Genomic DNA, 18,764 nt, shown 5'->3' with positions numbered 1-18,764 from the left:
AATATAGGAGTTATCAAGCTACTACACAAAAGAGGTCCCAAGGAAGATTTGGGGAACTGGAGACCCCTGACAATGCTCACTACTGCTTACAAAGTGTTTTCCAAGGAAGTGGCCAACAAAATCTCCGTGCACCTGTCTAAATGGATCCAATTTTGTAATTGTCTATGCTTGCCTTTTTCTTTGTTCTTTAGAAGAAGGCATGAAGCTACTCACCTCCCCTTCTCTTCTATATTTTAAGAGATTCATAGATGACGCTGTTGGCATTTGGGATGGCCCTTCTTCAAGTTTAAGTAAGATTCTTCAAAGCTATGGGCATCCTTTCCAAGAGCATATGAAAATCTCTTCTTTCATCTCCTCTCAAGAGGCATTTATTTTGGATATCCATCTCTTCAAAGGAGCTTTATTTGCCACCTATGGTATACTTGACTCACATTGTCACCAAAAGAGCTTCAATTCCTACAACTACATCCCTTGGCAGTCTTGGCATCTTACACACCAAAAGATTGCCTTCATTCTTTAGAGCTCAAAAGGTACATCATTTAGGAAAGCTCTCTTTCGGGCTTTATCACTATTCGTAACCTCTTCTTTGCAAGGCTAAGGGCAAAAGGCTATCCCCCTCCCTTTTGGAAGCTAGCTTCTTTTTTGTTTCTTATAAATCTAAACCTTCTCTCCTTCACAAGTTGCAAAAAACCAAGCTTTCACCAACCATTGTACAAATTCCCTTCTCACCCCTTACGCACACTCTCGACCTTTCCCGCTCCATTAACAAACCTCTCACTAAACTTCTCGAAGCTAATCCCGAGCTTGCACACCTTCCTAAACCGATTGTATGTTGGCTTAATGCTCCTAAACTTGGCACCCTTCTCTCAAAAAAGCCCGATCCTACCTAATCTTTTTGTCTTTTTTCACCTCGGCTACCTCCACTCCGCCTCTACCCTTCATAAATTTCCCCTCTTAGATCCTTTCCTAATCCGTGTACCTTACAAGTCTCATAAAACCTTTGACTAGCTCTTAACCAAGTCTCACAAAGTCTTTAACTAGCCCTCAACTTTTTTGTAATCCCTTTTAATTTCCCACGTACTCCCTCCCTTTCTCTCCTTTTTTGCCAGTACCTCCTACAATTTTGATAACTCACCTTTAAAACTAGCCCTCTCATCCCTTAACTATAGTACTTTGTACAGTTTTTTGAACCATGACTCCCTACTTATACCCCCTCCTCCCTCTTTTGTTTACACCACCGATAAGCTAATTTAGCGAAACGCGTTTGGTGAAGACATTGTGTTTTTTCTCCCTCCCCCCCCCCTTTATCTTTTGTCATAAGAAGTTTCGCTCGCTATAAAAATTTTATTTAAAATTTAGCTAATTTAGTGAAACGCGTTTGGTGTAGACATTGGGTTATTTCTCCCTTCCCCCCCCCCCCTTTATCTTTTATCAATAACAAGTTTCCCTCGCTTTAAAATTTTTATTTAAAATTTGGGTGATCTATAGCCTCAATCAAAGAGCATGACGCCCTCTATGCATTGATGTAAACATAAATTTTCAAAGCTATTTTTACATCAGCATTTTTGAAGTGAAAAGGTTTGAGAAAATTGGCTCTCATCTCCTATTTTACATACAATGTCTTCTGGGAATCGCAAGGGTTCTTCTTCTTCAACAAGGGCCACAACCATTGTAGAAAATGATCCAAAATCTCTTAAGTGTGGAGATAATAACACAACCACTCAACCAACGACATCAAAAACCATGATCACGGCATACGTGATATTATTGCAAGAGACCGTAAACAAACAAGGTGAAGACTTGTGGGCACTTGCAATGGAGAATTGCACGCTAAGGGTTCTTGTAATTGAGAATGAGAATCTCAAGAGGACACTTGAGATGCAAACAACACGTTTGAAGCAACTTAAAGAGGAAGTCAAGGAATTTAAATGCTCTCTTGTGGACTTGAATGCTTTGAAGGAGTACATGAGCAAAGTACAGCATAACCATGTATTGAAAGAGGAGAAAATTGACACCATGAGCTAGGATGTATGCGACATGAAAAATGTATGCACAAACAAGGCTGATGGTAATAATGTGGTTCCTAATTCCTCCCGTATGGAAGCTATGACTCAAACAAAGAATGTTCAGAATGTGGATATAGAGGAGTTGAAGGAACAAGAGAGACGTTCCAAGAACATTTTTATTCGTGGATTTCCAAAGAGAAGTTAGAGATGCCTCCTTCTCTTGCCATTGTTATCGAAGATTTCTTCAAAACACACTTTGGCATGTAAAGCCTTGAGGAACTTCCTTGGGAATACATCCTGCCTACCACCCTTTATGTAGGCCCTTGGCCATTTGTATATAGCATTCCCCTGTCCACACCTTGGCAGTCGGCCCTTGGCATGACATTACTCCCCCCCTTGGAGAAGTGTTTTCGTCCTCAAAAACAAAAGTGGGAAACTTCTTCTCAAGAAAACTAATGGTTATTCCAAGTGGCACCTCTTCAGGTCGATCTTTCCACTTGACTAAAGCTTGTTGACGTACATGATGATGCGTATGTAAATTATGGTAGTCTAAGATTCGCTCAGGTTCATGTGGTTGGGTAGGAGGCTCAAGAAAATCAAAATTTGCTGGACAATGACATTGTCGTCCCCATGCAAGCATTTGCGTAAATGACTTACATGAAATACCGGATGAATGTGAGAGTGTGCCGATAATGAGAGTTGTAATCTCGATCACCAACTCGCTTGAGTATCTTGGAAGGCCCACAGTATCTCGAAGATAGTTTAGGTGTTGGCCCAGTCTTTAGACTTTTTGAATGCTCTAGCACACACAAAAATACCTCTTTCCCCTCCGTGAAGGTAACATGCTGACATTGCTCATTAGCGTACTTCTTATTTCGATCATGTACTTATTGAACATTTTGACAAGCCAGTTTTAACATATCCATATGGTCTTTGATAAAATCCTTGACCTGTTGGAGTTTTTTAGTTGCCAATCCCATTGTAACTGGTAACCTAGGTTGAAAGGACTAAAGCGAGTCGTTAATGCTTAGCATTGTTATAAGCAAACTCAAGAAGAAATAGATAATCTTTCCAGTGTGATTGCTTCTTGCTAGCGTATGCATGTAGCATATCCTCTAGCACTTGATTGACTCTTTCAGTCTAACCATCCATTTTAGGATGATCTGTTTTACTTAGGTTGAGTTGTGTGCCCAATCGTTTAAACACAGCCCTCTAAAAATGACTGTTGAATTTGGGATCACGATCACTCACAATGTTACTTGGCAATCCATACAACCTGTACAGATTGTCCACAAATAACTTGGTTAGCTTTGGAGTCTTAATGGTTGACTTGCTTGGAATAAACGTGCATAGTTTAGTCAATCCACCCATACCGAATCATGACATCATACAGTGGTTGGTAAACCCACATTAAATATCATAGAGATACTACGCTTGTGGTGTAAGATGCTTCGTAAGCTATCAACTCATGAATTTGCATGCCGCTCCAGGTGAGTCTTTGCTAAACACTAGGGCCCATAACACCTAGTGTGCATGCCTTTAGCAAAAACGTACTTGAACCTGCATTTTCATGATTTTAATTTCCAATGCCTATGGTGAATGTTATTCTTAATCACTTGAAAGCCTTGCTAAACCATTGGACCATAATACACTGTGAAAAATAATCACATATAGGTCACATGAAACATTGTCATTAATAGAGCACAACCTTGCTATAAGTGTAAACAACCATCTGTCAATGTTGTTTACAATACTTGTAACCTCAACAAGTCTGTACTTAGCACCCGATAATTTCTGGCCACCACTGAAATTATTCCTAATATTGTGTGCTCAAAATGGTCAAACCAATGGATGTGACCAGCACCTAGGGACTCTATCACGATACATCATTGGAAAACAAGTGCCAGTGTCAGTCCCAGAGACTCATATGCTCCACATGGAATATGTCTCAGAAGATGATGTTAGGAAAAGTAACGTCTAGCAAGTACGAGATGTACTTGTGTGTGGAGATAATTGCAAACACTCAGTGACATGAATGAGAGGGACCCTCATATACTTTGCTACACACTAGCTAAACCGAACTCCATGAGTTTCTAGACCATGTTGCACACCTTGTGACTAACAACATGTGCCAAACAGAACACTACCATGTAGATCTGTAATTTTTCAATAGGAGACGAACTCATCATCATATCCTGATGAACACTAATTTCCCAAAATTCTATGCTCTTACATGACCTTGTCATGTGATTGAAGAGCAAATTGGAATAAAGCATACTCGCAAATACATCCCACTTGTAGAGCGTAACCAAACTTAACCAAATCAGATGCTGATGAGGTTGAAAATTGCTTACACTTACCCGGATGGCCAGTGCATCTTTCCACATGGAAAGATATATGACCAAAATTCCTTTGACCTATTAAACACTAAAAATAAAGATTAACAAAGATAAAGAAATTTAAATTGTTAACTGTGGATGTTGCCTTGGCAATCCGAACCCCTTGGTTTGATCTTGGTAATCCAAATTCATGGGTTAGGGTCTGGAAAGAACTTATGAGCTACCCCTTTGCAATTTTTAAACGCCTTTCCTTGAAATCACGGCTGTAAAGAGGCCAATAAAAGACCAACAACACGTATAAAGTGATTTATAAATCACAAGTGGGGTCATACCTAGAAACTGTGCTCCTAGAGATACATCCAATGCCTAGAAACACGAGATCATTTCAAGTTAAAAGTGTATTCACAGCTAGATATGTGCTAGACATAAAATCCTATACCCTTGGGTTCTTTTGGACAATCGTGCTGTCCAAAACACTTATTGCATCTATACATCGTGGTATAGAGAAGCCTGTATGAATTTTAAATCATCAAAAACTCAGCTTGATCTTTGCACTTAAAGTACATGGTGCGAAAATGAGACCCATACCATCATTAATGGCAAAACACTTGCCTATCCATTAGAAGTGATGGAAATTCAATTGGGTAGGTATGGTCGATCTTTAAAACAATCCCTAATGGATTACAAGCAGATGGCTCTTAGCCATTCAAAAATAGATAGCTCGTAGCCCTTCAAAAACAGATGGCTCTTAGCCTTTATGTCATTTTGAAATAAGTATTCAGTCTACTGACGGGTGAATACTTATTTTTGTGGTGTCATTGCCACTTTCTTGCTGAGAGTTAGAGCACCCTGGCTCATGACTACGCACAGCCAAAACACGTATCAAAATCCTACATAGAAGGTTATCATTAGTTCTTGAGAGAAAGAGAAAAGATAAAGAGAATGGTGAATGAGGAACATTCCTTAAGTTACTATAACGCGTACCCTTTGCGTATGATGTTGTGCATTGTATGCCTGGTTGGTAGCTTATCCTATAAGCATTACAATCTACTTGTACAATGCTCTTGCAGAGAGAGGTAACCACATCCTGATCCACCTACCTTGTATGTGGTCGTGAATGTACCAGGGTGACTTAAGTATGGCACTTTGCATGTGAATTAAGTCCCTAATTTAGGTTCCTTGTAGGGTGGTTGTTTGTTGACAACCACAAAATAAACATAAATAGAAAATGTTTTAAGACATCAATAAATTACCTTGTCCTTGACAGAGTAGTTGGTGTTAGAGAAAAAGTGTAAATAGTAATGAGATGGAATTATGTCTTACCTTACTAGCATGTCATGCATGTAGAGGTGAAATCCCTTGGCGACAATGACGGCCCCTACAAATTGAGCCGATAGCAGAAGTGCCTTGCACAATCGGGCATAGATACATCACAATTCGCCGTTGTCATACATAAATTGTGAGCTTATATCCTCACTTTGCCAACAAATTCCCACAACTATGTGCCAATGTCGTTGATTCAAAGTTAATAGCACGATCCTAGCATGGGTTAGAAGCCTTGCTTCTCATGAATGTTATCAAAGTATTTTGCTTTGCCTGGTTGCTCTATTATGGCCAATTTTCTTGAGTTTTCAAAATAAAAACTCGCATGAATCTGGCTCATAGCCATATCTACTGCTAAAGTAAGAACTGATGGATGATACGCCTTCTGGCATTGGTTGACCTAACATGTAGACACCTTGCAAGTTTCCCATGTTCGTATGCTCATAGCATATTCCCAACTTGGGAACATCAATGCAAGATGCCTAAATTGAAGACTTGCTTCACATAAGTACTTTTGTGCTCATAGCCATCGGGTATGTCTGTCGACATATATATGTCATGGCAAAATATCATCGACCTTGTTGAGTAGCTACCACCAATTGACCTTGTCAAGACGAGTTGTACACCTTGTTGCCAATCATAAAAGTAACTTAAGATTCCCAACATGGAAACGAGATAGTTCACAAAATGTGACTATCCATTGCATCTAACTGTCAAATCATTCTTAAATGAAGCAACATTTGCTTGCCAAGCGACAAGTTGGAATCAATGCCCCCTGCTTTGGAATCCATACTATGTTTCTCTATACCCACCTTGATGGGGCTGTAGATCCCTTGATCTCAAAAGTCCCTTGCACAAGCCTTGCTTGAAGGAATAAAAAAGGCCAACCTTATGGCCATTTTGCGGTCGATAAACTCAACAAGATGTCAAGCATAACTGCTAGTTATCCCACCCTTTCAACTTTGTGTGGGTACGGATCCATTGCCTGTCTTGCGCTTATATATACCAAATTGGTGACAATATCAAAACACATCAAATCATAAATTTCAATATCATGATGCTTATCGGTCAATGGAAAACCTCCTCTTGAATTCTTGCAAGACTCTTCTTGAATTTTCGCTTACCAAATAATTGTTGTGAATTTATGAAATTTGGCATGCATCAAAATTTATGTTGCCCCGCCGTCTGCTCAGCCCGGGACAACGACTCGCCTTGTCCAAAGGAGACAGATCCAAGGAGTGAAGGGGGATTGGCCGGTGGGAACCCTCCCTTGGCTCAACTAAAATGCCCAAAGGTCCTTGACCTTGGGTGCTTAAGTCTGAAACAAAGCTCCTCTGGAGCTATGGTGTCGAACCAGGTAGCACGAGAGAGAGAGAGAGAGAGAGAGAGAGAGAGAGCCCGATGTGGTCACTTCCGGCTTGCGCGCCCATAGCGGGAATTACTCCCACTCCCCTTGCAAACTCAGTGAGCTAACTCTACGGTGTTTTTGTGCAGGTCGACCCAACCTCCTTCTCCTTTGCTAGGGTTGCTGCACGTGGCTCCTTCGGCTTCAGCTCCTCCATGCTATTGCATGAGCGTGAAACCACATGCAAACTTCACGTGCCACGTCCTCTTTTGCCCCAAAAATTTTTAAAGCTTTGATACCACTATAAAGCCCTGAGGAGCTACCTTGGGAATACGTCCTCCCTACCACCCTTTATGTAGGCCCTTGGCCGTTTGTATATGGTATTCCCCTATCCACACCTTGGCATTCGGCCCTTGGCCCGGTCCGTGACCCCCCAGGGTTGCCCTAGTATAACATGTCATGTCAAGAGTTATGGTTTACGGAGCACACAATGTGAGTAAGCAAGGACCTCCTCGCTAGGGAGAACGACCAATTGTATGCACCATGCCGGATGAAACCAAATGAAAGATTATCCTTGAATATACTTGGATCTATTTGAGGGATGCAAAATGTTTTGTATGTGAAGATCACGCTATTAAGAAAAAAAATATGCGTCGCAAGGAACATGAGAAGAGGAATAAGAAAAACAAGGAGATCTCTCATGAAGAAAATGTGCCCAAGGAGGAGACAAGTTCCTCGAGAAAATAGGAATGTGCAACCTATGAGGCTGAGTTACAATTGAAAGTATGAGTTTGGAATTGCAATGGATACCCATGGAATGTGGAGGTTGGCATAGATGAGCTAACAAGCAAAGCCAATGTTGTACTTGTTGTTGAAACTTGGGAGCATGATACACAAAGGATTAACGGGTTGGAGGATTACAATGTACATTCATTGATGTGTTCAAAGAATCAACAAAGAGGGCAAGGAGGGGTAGCATGTATAGTTAAGAAAGGATTGGAAGATTTTTTATCAATTGTGAAAGATGACAAGCACAAACGCTATGTATGGCTGAAAATTATGACACCAAAAACAACACCCATTTTTGTAGCCGATTGCTGCATTCCTCATCATGAATCCCCCTTTTATGCTTGCATGGATAGAGATCAACCATTTTTTGATTTAAAGAAGGACATTGCTTATTTTAAAGGCAAAGGTGATGTTATTTTCTTTGGGGATATGAATGTGCGCACAAAAACATTGTAGCATGATACTCAAAAATTTGATATGCCATACATTTCAAAGGAGTTGGAGGAAGTTCACTTTTATGATCGTACTTCAATGGATGAGAAAGAGCTAGATCACTATGGAAAGTTACTTTTACACATGTGCAATAGCATGGGTATGCTCATTGCCAATGGTGTATCTTTCTGGAGTGGAACCGGTGGATTTACAGGTAGAAAACATAATGGGGATAGTGTGATTGACTATATGCTACTCTTCGAAGCCATCATGTATTGCATAAAGAGTTTTACGCTTGGCCAATGAACCCCGGAATTAGATCATTGGACCTTATGTATTGACCTTGCATGTGGAGAAGCAACTAAGCATGATAATGCCAGCCAAAGGGAAGAGAAGTTATTACTATTTATGGATTTCAAATGTGCACCAATGTATATTGAAATGGTTGAGCAAAAGTTGTGGATGAAAAAAAATTATTATGATGCACCATTGGAAACCAAATGTGAAGCTTTGAAGAAATTTATTTGTTCTTGTGCTGAAGAATGTTTGTCATAAAGCATGTCCATGGTTTCAACAAAGATAGATCACACAAAAGGTGGTTTAATAAAGAATGTCAAGATGCTCGAAAGTCCTTGATAAAGCTTTATGCAGCTATGGACAAAGACAACTATCAAAGTCATTTGTATATATACAAGGTATTGATTCAAAAATAAAGAAGAAGATGGGAAGTAAAGTGTATTTTTTCAAGTTCAAGAAAAGGCATGTGCATGTGGAAGATTTTGAAGAAACTTGAGGGTCAAGCGGGTTGAGAGTTTTGGTAACTTGAGTCATTGTGGATATATACACATATTGTAGGCAGTGAGTCTGTAATGGAAATGGCCTATGAACTTTGAGAATAGTGGAATTAAGAGAATTAAAGTGAGCAGTTTTGTGAGATCGCTTTGAGAACATAGAGGGTGAACTTAATTGATGGTAGCAACATGAACATAGTACTTAATTAACTTGGCATGAACAATAATTTTGCAAGAGAGAGAGTATTAGAGAACATGACAATAGTTGAGGACCCCATTTACTTGGAGCCGGTGCCAGGCTTTTGTATTATAGATTCTCCCATCAAGAGAGACTTGGTACAATATAATCTTTGTGTTCCTTGTGGACTTGGTGATTCTATGAAGATGGAAAGCTTCATGCATCACGAGCATAACATAAACTTAACTATCCCAAGCTTCAGTCCCAAGGCCTCAAACACCTTCGAAGGTGGAGAGAGCTAGCGGGGAATGAGGGTAGGGAAGAGGAAGAAGAATCATTCATAGGATAAAGAAATAGTTCCTCACTTATTATCACTCTTCTTGCTTAGCATAGCATAATAGCATAGTAATGAAGATGAAGAAGATGGCAAGATTAAGCATTGAATCATGGCTCTTGGTTGGATTTGCATTCCATAGCCAAAGTGTTGGTGTAGGCTCTCCACTTTTCAACAAGCTTGGAGAAGGAGATGGAGCTCTTGCACTTTGCACTTCCCACAATGAGAGTATGTGTGTGTGTGTGTGTGTGTGTGTGTGTGTGTGTGTGTGGGGGAGAGTATACCCCTTCTCATGCTTGGTCCACCTCTCTCTCTCTCTCTCTCTCTCTCTCTCTCTCCACGTGCCACCTTCCCTTAAAGCCTTAATAAACCCCAAGCAAAATTTTTAGATGTTGATTTTATTTGCCTCTATTCCAACACCACTCCAATTTCAAAAAATCCCAAAGGAACCCCCAATATTTTGTCATAAATTTCCAAAATGCCCTTCAAATTATCCGAATTTTCCGAGATGAAATTTCTTTGAAGATAGAAAAGATTGTAGCTTTTCATAAGAAAACTGATTGTATATCAATACAAGATGATTAAACTAGAATTTGAGTTGGTTATGTAGGCTTTGGAGACGGATTGATTCATTAATTCTAGAGATAATTGCCTTTTTTGAGAGGAAATCAAGCACTCAAAAACGGATCTCAATTGTCAAAAAGGAATAAAGATAAAAAAATCTTGAACAATCCAACCAAAATAGATACAAGGGTATTTTCGGAGTTTTCACAAATTAGAAAGGTATTTTGGTAATTTTCCCTTCCATTTATTTGTATCACACCCCAACTTTGGGGGGCAAGATGAGACCGTTTTGAGACCTGCCATGTCCAGTTTCCCTTTCCTTTTGCATTTCCTTAAACTTTTCACTCCTTCATGCCCCAAGGCATCACTCAAGATACCCCTTAAAACAAATGAAAAAAAGACTGTGGCTACCTTGGCTCCATGTTCAGTGTTTATCAAATTGAAATTTTTTGTTGAAAGTGGTGTGGTTGCTCATCTACTATTTTCTAGGCTAGGAGAGATTATGCTCCTACAAATAGTCCTTGTGCCATATCTCTATTCACAAAAGACTCATTGGGCTCAAAAGTCAAGCCTGTTTGCATCATGGCTCCACGTTTCAGTGTTTATGTAGTTGAAAATTTTTGTGGAAAGTGGTGTGGTTGCTCATCTACTATTCTTTAGGCTTGGAGAGATTATGCTCCCACAAATAGTCCTTGTGCCATATCTTTGTCCACAAAAGACTCATTGGGCTCAAAAGCCAAGCCTAAGGCAATATGCATTGGGGCGCATTTAAAGGCAAATTCACATTGTCTAGATCATACTATAGATGAGGACTTTCAAGAATTTCACATCAATTGAGCTATAAAATTTGGTTCTTGTGCATAAATGGTTAGTATCTCCTTGTGATCTTGAGTGGACGACTCTTGTTTTTTTTTCAAAACTCACAAAAGTGAGTGATTCTTATATTAAAGATATCAAAAAATTACAACGTAATCCCTACTCACAACCTGAGCCAGGGCATCCACAATATCATAGAGTTCAAAGTACAACCAAGAGCCAGGAGTTGCCATAGATTAAGGTAAGCTCTAGTCTGCTTGAATAGGCTTAATGGTCCAATGCCATTCATCTAGGTCATTTCTTTTACCAAATGAGACAACCAATTCCCTACTTTCTTGCCTGATTTATGAGAGATTGGCACACGAGAGACTACTCTCAAAGACCCGATAGTTCTTGGCCTTCCATATTTGCTTGAAGTAGCAAAATCTAACTATTTGTGTGCAAATCAGTAACACTTGGATTTTCATGCCCATCCCTCCAAAGATCAGGTCATTCTTAAAGAAACCAATCTTCCAAGTCTTTTGAACCCATTTGCATGTATTCCCTACCAGCCCACTTATACATGGGCACTCCTTGAACAGGTGAACGAGGTCCTTGGTAGCCGTTTTGTAGCCAGAACATCTATCATATTCAATCCCTATGGCGGAAATATTCACTCATGATGGCAAGGCCCCCGATAGAACCTTCCAAAGATCTTCATTGTCAGAGGCCAATGTATCTTCCACATGTTATTTGTTACCGCCCTCCACCTAGCCTCTGGCCATTGCTTTCCCTAGAGCTTGTTGAGGGGATGGAACCAATCCAACGAGATCATGAGACAAAGAGAGGATGGGAATGGAGAGAGCTTTTGTAGGGAGCTTCTTTTAGGCCTTCCACTAGAGGAGTGTCTGCAAGGAAAATGCTTTCTACGCCTAATTAGAGAGAATTTTTTGGAGGGAGCTTAAGAAGTGCATGATCCTAGGTTCAAATTTTAAAGTGTCAAGTTGTCCTTTTTGATGTACTTAATAAGTGTGAGTGCACTTTAAGAGGATTTTAGAGAGAAAGAAATATAATTTCTTACAAGGGTGAAAGTATGAAAAGGTGGTCAAGTTTTGGGGAAAAATTGGTAGATCACTTTGGTACTTTCTTGTTGGGTGAGAGTCTAGTTTAAGTTGATTAAGGGTACCAAGATTTGAAAATTTCACATCAAGATTTCATCATTGAAATGCAAGCATAAAAAAAGGTAATCTTCTCAGTGCTAGAAAGCGAGACTCTGACCGCCAAGGAGCACTCCATGCAAAGAGCTTTGTGTGACCTGCTTGCGACTCTTTTCATAGCTACCTCTCTTCTATGTTGTGCCATGACTACCACAAGAAATCTGCGAGCCATCTCCTCCTCAAGGGGGTCAAGGATCTCTCTCTCTCTCTCTCTCTCTCTCTCTCTCTCTCTCTCTCTCTCTCTCTCTCTCTCTCTCTCTCTCTCTCTCTCTATCTATCTATCTATCTCCATGTATGTGTATCCCCTCCGTGTGTGTGCACGAGCGTGCGTATGTGTGTGTGTGTGTGTGTGCGTGTCATTAAATATCTAATATCTAACCAACCCAAATGATTTTCTCATATTAAATTGATCATTTAATATGGGATAATAAACGGGAACAAGGGTTAGAATATAGACATGTGCTTATGGATCTATCTCAACATGGGGCCAATGGTAAAGGGACCCAAATGAGAGATGGTCTCTCAAAGAGCAAGGTTAACTAATGAAGCTTAAAAGACGTTAGAGCTAGCTTCATTAAAGACCTCCAATGGTTAGTGTTAAAAGTTCTTTGACCTTAAGCAAACTAGGGTTGAGCTTGCGGTGGGAACCCGACCTAAACTTAAGCAAGCTAGGGATGTGCTTGAGGTGGGAACCTTAAGCAAGCTAGGGTTGTGCTTGAGGTGGGAACCCTACCTAAACTTAAGCAAGCTAGGGTTGTGCTTGAGGTGGGAACCTGACCTAAACTTAAGAGGTCGGAACTCCACCTAAGGTGCTTGTCATGCTTGATGACTAAGGTACTTGAGGTACTTATCACATTTAATAAGGAAGTTGCTTGAGAAGCTTCCTATGCATGGGGGGTAAGATGCTTGAGTCAAAAAGAGAACCTACACACTTAATGAGGAAGTTTCTTGAGAAACTTCCTATGCATAAAAATCTCAAAGTTAGGGGGATTCTAAAAGAGCACATGGGACACATGTCAGACTCTCACTAAGCTTAACCACATGGTGTGCTTGAATGCTATTGGTGGTTGGGCTAAAGAGGGGTCCAATGAGCTTCTACTTCCATCTAACAAATATCTAGATATTTTCAAGCTCTCTCTCTGTAAGGGGTAAGGAGGACACTTGTCAAAAGACTACCCATGTACTTGACTGCATGTGATTGGCTAGGGGGAGAGGGGTCCAATGAGCTTGCAACATGCAGAAAGGTCACCACTCGCCCAAAGCAAGGAGGGGGGGTGCTAGGGGGATATACTCCACACACACACTCGTTTGCAAAGGCCATTCTCACTTGGTGAAAGTTGAGGAACACCACCTCCTTCTCCAAGCTTGTAAGAGTGAAAGCCTACACCAACACTCTTGGCTATGGAATGCAAATCCAACCAAGAGTCATGCTTCAATGCTTAAGCTTGCCATCTTCTCCATCTTCATTACTATGCTATTATGTATGCTAGCAAGAAGAGTAATGATAAGTGAGGAACTATTTCTTTCTCCTATGGAATGTTTCTTCTTCCTCTTCTCTATCCTCATTCCCCGCTAGCTCTCTCCACCTTCGAAGGTGTTTAAGGCCTTGGGACTGAGGCTTGGGATAGTTAATGCTTTCTTCAAGTTTATGTTATGCTTGTGATGCATGAAGCTTTCCATCTTCATTGTAACACCTAGGTTACAAGGAACACAAAGATTGTATTGTACCAAGTCTCTCTTGATAGGAGAAACTATAATACAAATGCCTATTGGAGGGGGGATCGGCTCCATATGAATCCGGTCCTCAACTATTGTCATGTTCTCTAAACTCTCTCTCTCTTGCAAAAGTATTGTTAATGCCAAGTTAACTAAGTACCATGTTTATGTTGCTACCATCAATTAAGTTCAACCGCTATGCTCACAAAGAATCTCTCAAAAGTGCTTCACCTAATTTCCTAATTCGACTACTCTCAAAGTTCATAGGCAATTTTCATTACATTGGTATTAGAGCATTTGGTTTCTCTTTTCTTGCTTAAGAAGAGAGGTCCTTAAGTAGCCTATTAATGGTTGTTTTTGTTAATTATATTAGGGTAAGTGGGTCTGGGATCTATTATCGGTTTTGTTGAGCCCACTATGTGGGATATGGTGCACACCTCGAGAGATTTGGTCTTAATAATGGAGTCTTTTTAGACTTGCCTACGGCTTTACCATTATTGAGCCATAAGAAGTCCAAAAGGAGCTATCCCTCGACAATTTCGCTATGTTAGACTCACTCCACTACTTTCTATAATTAACCAATTCGAGCCGTGGGTGTAGATACTTAGGTACCTATTTTCAAAGGCTAAGAGGAGTAGCAACTAAGGTTTTGAATTGCCAAAGCATACACTAAGTAAACACGTAAGTTTAATTAGCATGGCTGACAATAACCAAGAGAGGAGAATGAACATTGATAACTTTGATTTTGCACATGAAGGTGCCAATGATGATGCCCCCATGTTTGTTAATTATCTTGTCACTAGGTTGCAACAAGCTATGGGCAACCCCACTTTGCAAGCCGAAGTTACTCAACAACTTCGTGCTTATGGGATTTCCTTTCCTCTCCAAGAGGAGAGAGAGCTTACGAGGCCTCTTGAAGAGACCCCCAAAAGAAGACTCTCTCCCATATGAGAGGAGGAATCCAAAGATCAAGAAAGCAATGAATCCCTAAATTCGTCCAAAGATGTGGCTCCATGAAGAAGGAGGACTAAACGATCGCCAACTCCTCTTAAGAGGAAACGGTTAACCCATAGTCCTTCTCCTTGTCACTCCAAAAGGGAAGAGAGGAAACCAAGGAAGAAAAGGGCAAGAAAGAGGTCACCCTCTTCTCCTTCTTCTTCACCTTCCTCCTCTACGGATGAAAGCTATGGCTATTCTCCTAGATAATATAAGAGGGGAGGACATCACAAATCTTACCCTGCATGGCGAAGGTCACAAAAGCTCAAGAAGTTCAAAGAGGGAGGAAAGAGTATCTCTTTTCTCACCTATGATGGCACCTTTGGTGCTACCGACAAATTATTGGCCTTCATCCAACAATTTGATGCGGCCTTTGGAGACGAGGGCTTCACGGAGTCCTCCAAGCTACGCCATGTAGCTATGCACTTCCAAAAATCGGCTCGTCAATGGGGGGCTAGCCTTCGAGGCAATGGCGAAGCCCCAAATACATGGAAAACTCTACGAGTTTCCATCATGAAGCAATTCCTTGCAAGTGATGCAAAGGACAAAGTGCTCACCGAATGGCGGAGTTTAAGGATTCTCTCTCATGAATCTATCCACAAATATGTGGAAAGTTTTGGGATTTACATCTCAAGGCCACTGTCTTTCAAAAGATAGACTTTGTGAGAAAAAACAACAATTCTGTACGAGATTACCTGAAGAGATGGCCGAGTATTTCAACTCTCAATGGCCTGACTCTATCAGCGAAGTAATCCACCATACCATGGTTGCTTCACGCATCAATTTCCAACAAGGGGTTAGATGGAATGTCAAACCCATGGAAAATAAAGACAAAAATGATGCAAAGGGAAAAATTAATGCCCAAAATTTTTCCCACAGCCATTCCAACAACAACAACAACAATCGATCCAAGGAGAAAGGAGTTTACAAAGGAAAAATAAACTCTCTCCTGAAGAGCTTGAAACTTTTCGCAAGGATCACAAATGTTTTAAGTGTGGGGAGCAAGGACATGGCTATCGTTCTTGCCCCAAAAGAAATGCTCGCAATGAGACTCCTAGAGCTTCCACTATCGAAGCTCCAAAAGAGGATACTCATTGCAAAGGATCACCTCTCTCCTATGCTTGGGGAAAGGTAAGGGAGCATGATGCTTTCATCTTGTTGACCCTGGTTCTACTCTCAACTTCATATCAATGGAGTTGGCCACCAAGTTGGGCATTCAAGCTTTTGAGATGAGAGATGCTGTAACTTTCGGTGCCGCTTTCAAGGGACATCAAGCCTCTGTTACTCCCTTGATTGGGAAGTTGAGGCTTCATGTCCAAATCTATGTCAACAAAGAAGACTTCTTCATCTCTCCTCTCCAACATGAGGATGCTATCCTAGGGATACCATGGTTCAACCGCATGGCTGCCAACATGAAGTTCTCTGAAAGGAGAATCTACTTCACCTACAGGGGAAACAATATGTATATAGATGCTAATGAGTCTGGTCATACTATACCACTTGTAAATCCTCTTGCCCTTTATAAATTAATGAAAAGCTCAAATTCTGCGTACATGATTTTTGTCAAAGAATCCCTAAAAGGTCCTAATGTTTCATCAAAGGTGAATGGTAGGAATCAAGAAGAGTTAGACTTATCTAACTTTCTAGAAGGATTCCAAGATGTGTTCATGGATGATATCCCTATGGAATTACCTCCAAAACGAGGGGATGATGACCATCGAATTGAGCTCCTATCAGGAAGCTCACCGCCTAACAAACCTCCCTATCGAGTTTCATAAGCTCAACAAGAGGAGATCATGAGGCAAGTACAAGAATTGGTAGACAAAGGAATGGTGAGGCCTAGCTTCTCGCCCTTTTGCTCTCCAGTCCTTTTAGTGCAAAAGAAAGATGGTACATACCGCATGTGTGTGGACTATCGCGCACTAAACCATATCACTATCAAAAACCGATTTCCCGTACCTCGGGTAGAAGATCTGTTTGATAAGCTACAAGGCTCTACCTACTTTAGTAGGATTGACCTTAAAAGTGGCTACCATCAAATAAGGATAGTGAATGAAGATATCCTAAATACCATGTTTCGTACAACGTTTGGCCTTTATGAATATCTAGTCATGCCTTTTGGCTTGACTAATGCACCAGCTACATTCAATCGATTAATGGAGAAAAAATTTAGAACCTACCACAAATTCACTGGAGTGTTCTTTGATGATATCGTCATCTACTCCAATTCCTTGGAGGAACATAAGCAACATCTCCAAGTGATTTTTCAAGCATTAAGGGAGAATAAGCTTTTTCTCAATCAAAAGAAAAGCGAATTTTTCCTTCAAGAGATTCAATACTTAGGTCATATTATCTCTGGAGATGGTATCCGTATGGATCCATCAAAGCTGGAGATAATAAAAGCATGGCCTAATCCAACAAATCTACATGAGCTAAGAAGCTTTATTGGTATGTGTGCATACTATAGACGCTTCATAGAAAAATTCTCTCAAATAGCACGACCATTACATGACTTAACAAAAAAAAAACGTTAAGTATTCCTGGACTGCTAAGGAGCAAAGTGCTTTTGACAAGCTCAAAGAGAAGCTTATCTCCCAACCGGTCCTTATGCTTCCGGACCAGCTCTCAAAGCCATTTGAGGTCCAACGTGATGCTTGTGGTGATTTCCTTGGAGCAGTCTTGCTTCAAGAAGGGCATGCCATAGCATATGAGAGCCGAAGGCTAAACACGGATGAACGGGTCTTAGGCATTTATGAGAAAGAGCTATTAGTTGTTCTACATGCCCTAGATACATGGAAGCACTATCTATTGGGGACTCCATTCATCTTACGAACAGACCATCAAAGTCTCAAGTACTTCATGACGCAAACAAAGCTTTTCGACAAACAAATGAGGTGGGCAAATTTTCTTTCACAATTTAATTTCCACATTGCTCACATTGTTGGTGATAGCCGTTTTTCGTCTCTCCATAATTGCCATAGTAAGCTACTTCACCCTATCAAATCACTCAAACACTGTGGCTATGTCTACCATTTCACTGTACATAGGCGTGTGTGAGTTAGGGGACTTTCCCATATCTTCTAAAAAACCCTTAATTTGGTCGTCACTGGGTTAGTTGAGCAGAAAAAAAAAAAAAGTATATTATGGCCCATTTGTGTGTAAATATTTCATTGTATATAGAGCCTAAATAAAAGGATTTTTCATAATTATTTTGGTATTTATTTAAATATTTATACTTAAGTGTGTGTTATTTATGCTATGTACATTAACTCATCATTACCATATTTTTTCTTACCATTTTGCATACTCTTTATTCCATATAAAAATAATTTCATACAAGCTTCTTTTATTTTTGGTGTAACTCCATCCCAACAAAAATCCAAAAAAACTAGTTTTATTTATGTGTATATTTTTTCACTATTGTCATTTTTTCCTTCCTACATCTATTCTCTTTTACTCTCATAAATTAGAACACCAAAAATATTCACCTTTTTATGGTAGACTTATAATGAGAGAGATTTATTTTGACCCCTTTATATTTTTTCCACCTATATTATTTATATTCGACATGTACATATTTTTTTAGACCCCTCAATATTTGATTTTCTTAGTTGTACTATTCACTTATATCATGATCTCAACAATATCTTCAATTATAGACCTACCAAATAAGGTCAAGGATATGTGGCATGCATGCATGCACCATGGGGAGCTCACTCTTGGAGGTATTCAAAAGAATCATCCAAAGAAGGACCTCACAAGGACCTTGAGCAGTGGAAAAAACAGTCGGTTTTGCTGAATTTTTAAAGATCACATGCTCCCCGAATTTGGAAAGGTGATACAAACAAAAGTTGTAGCTCGTGAGCTGAACTTTCACCTCAAATGTTTTCATATTTTTTTGAGCTACGAGCTGTGAGCTATGATTTTATTGGTGGACCC

The sequence above is a fragment of the Adiantum capillus-veneris genome, chromosome 12 (genome assembly GCF_014529385.1).
Source record: "Adiantum capillus-veneris isolate H3 chromosome 12, ASM1452938v2, whole genome shotgun sequence".
In the NCBI taxonomy this organism is placed as follows: domain Eukaryota; kingdom Viridiplantae; phylum Streptophyta; class Polypodiopsida; order Polypodiales; family Pteridaceae; genus Adiantum; species Adiantum capillus-veneris.
Note: the sequence above shows the minus strand (reverse complement) of the source record.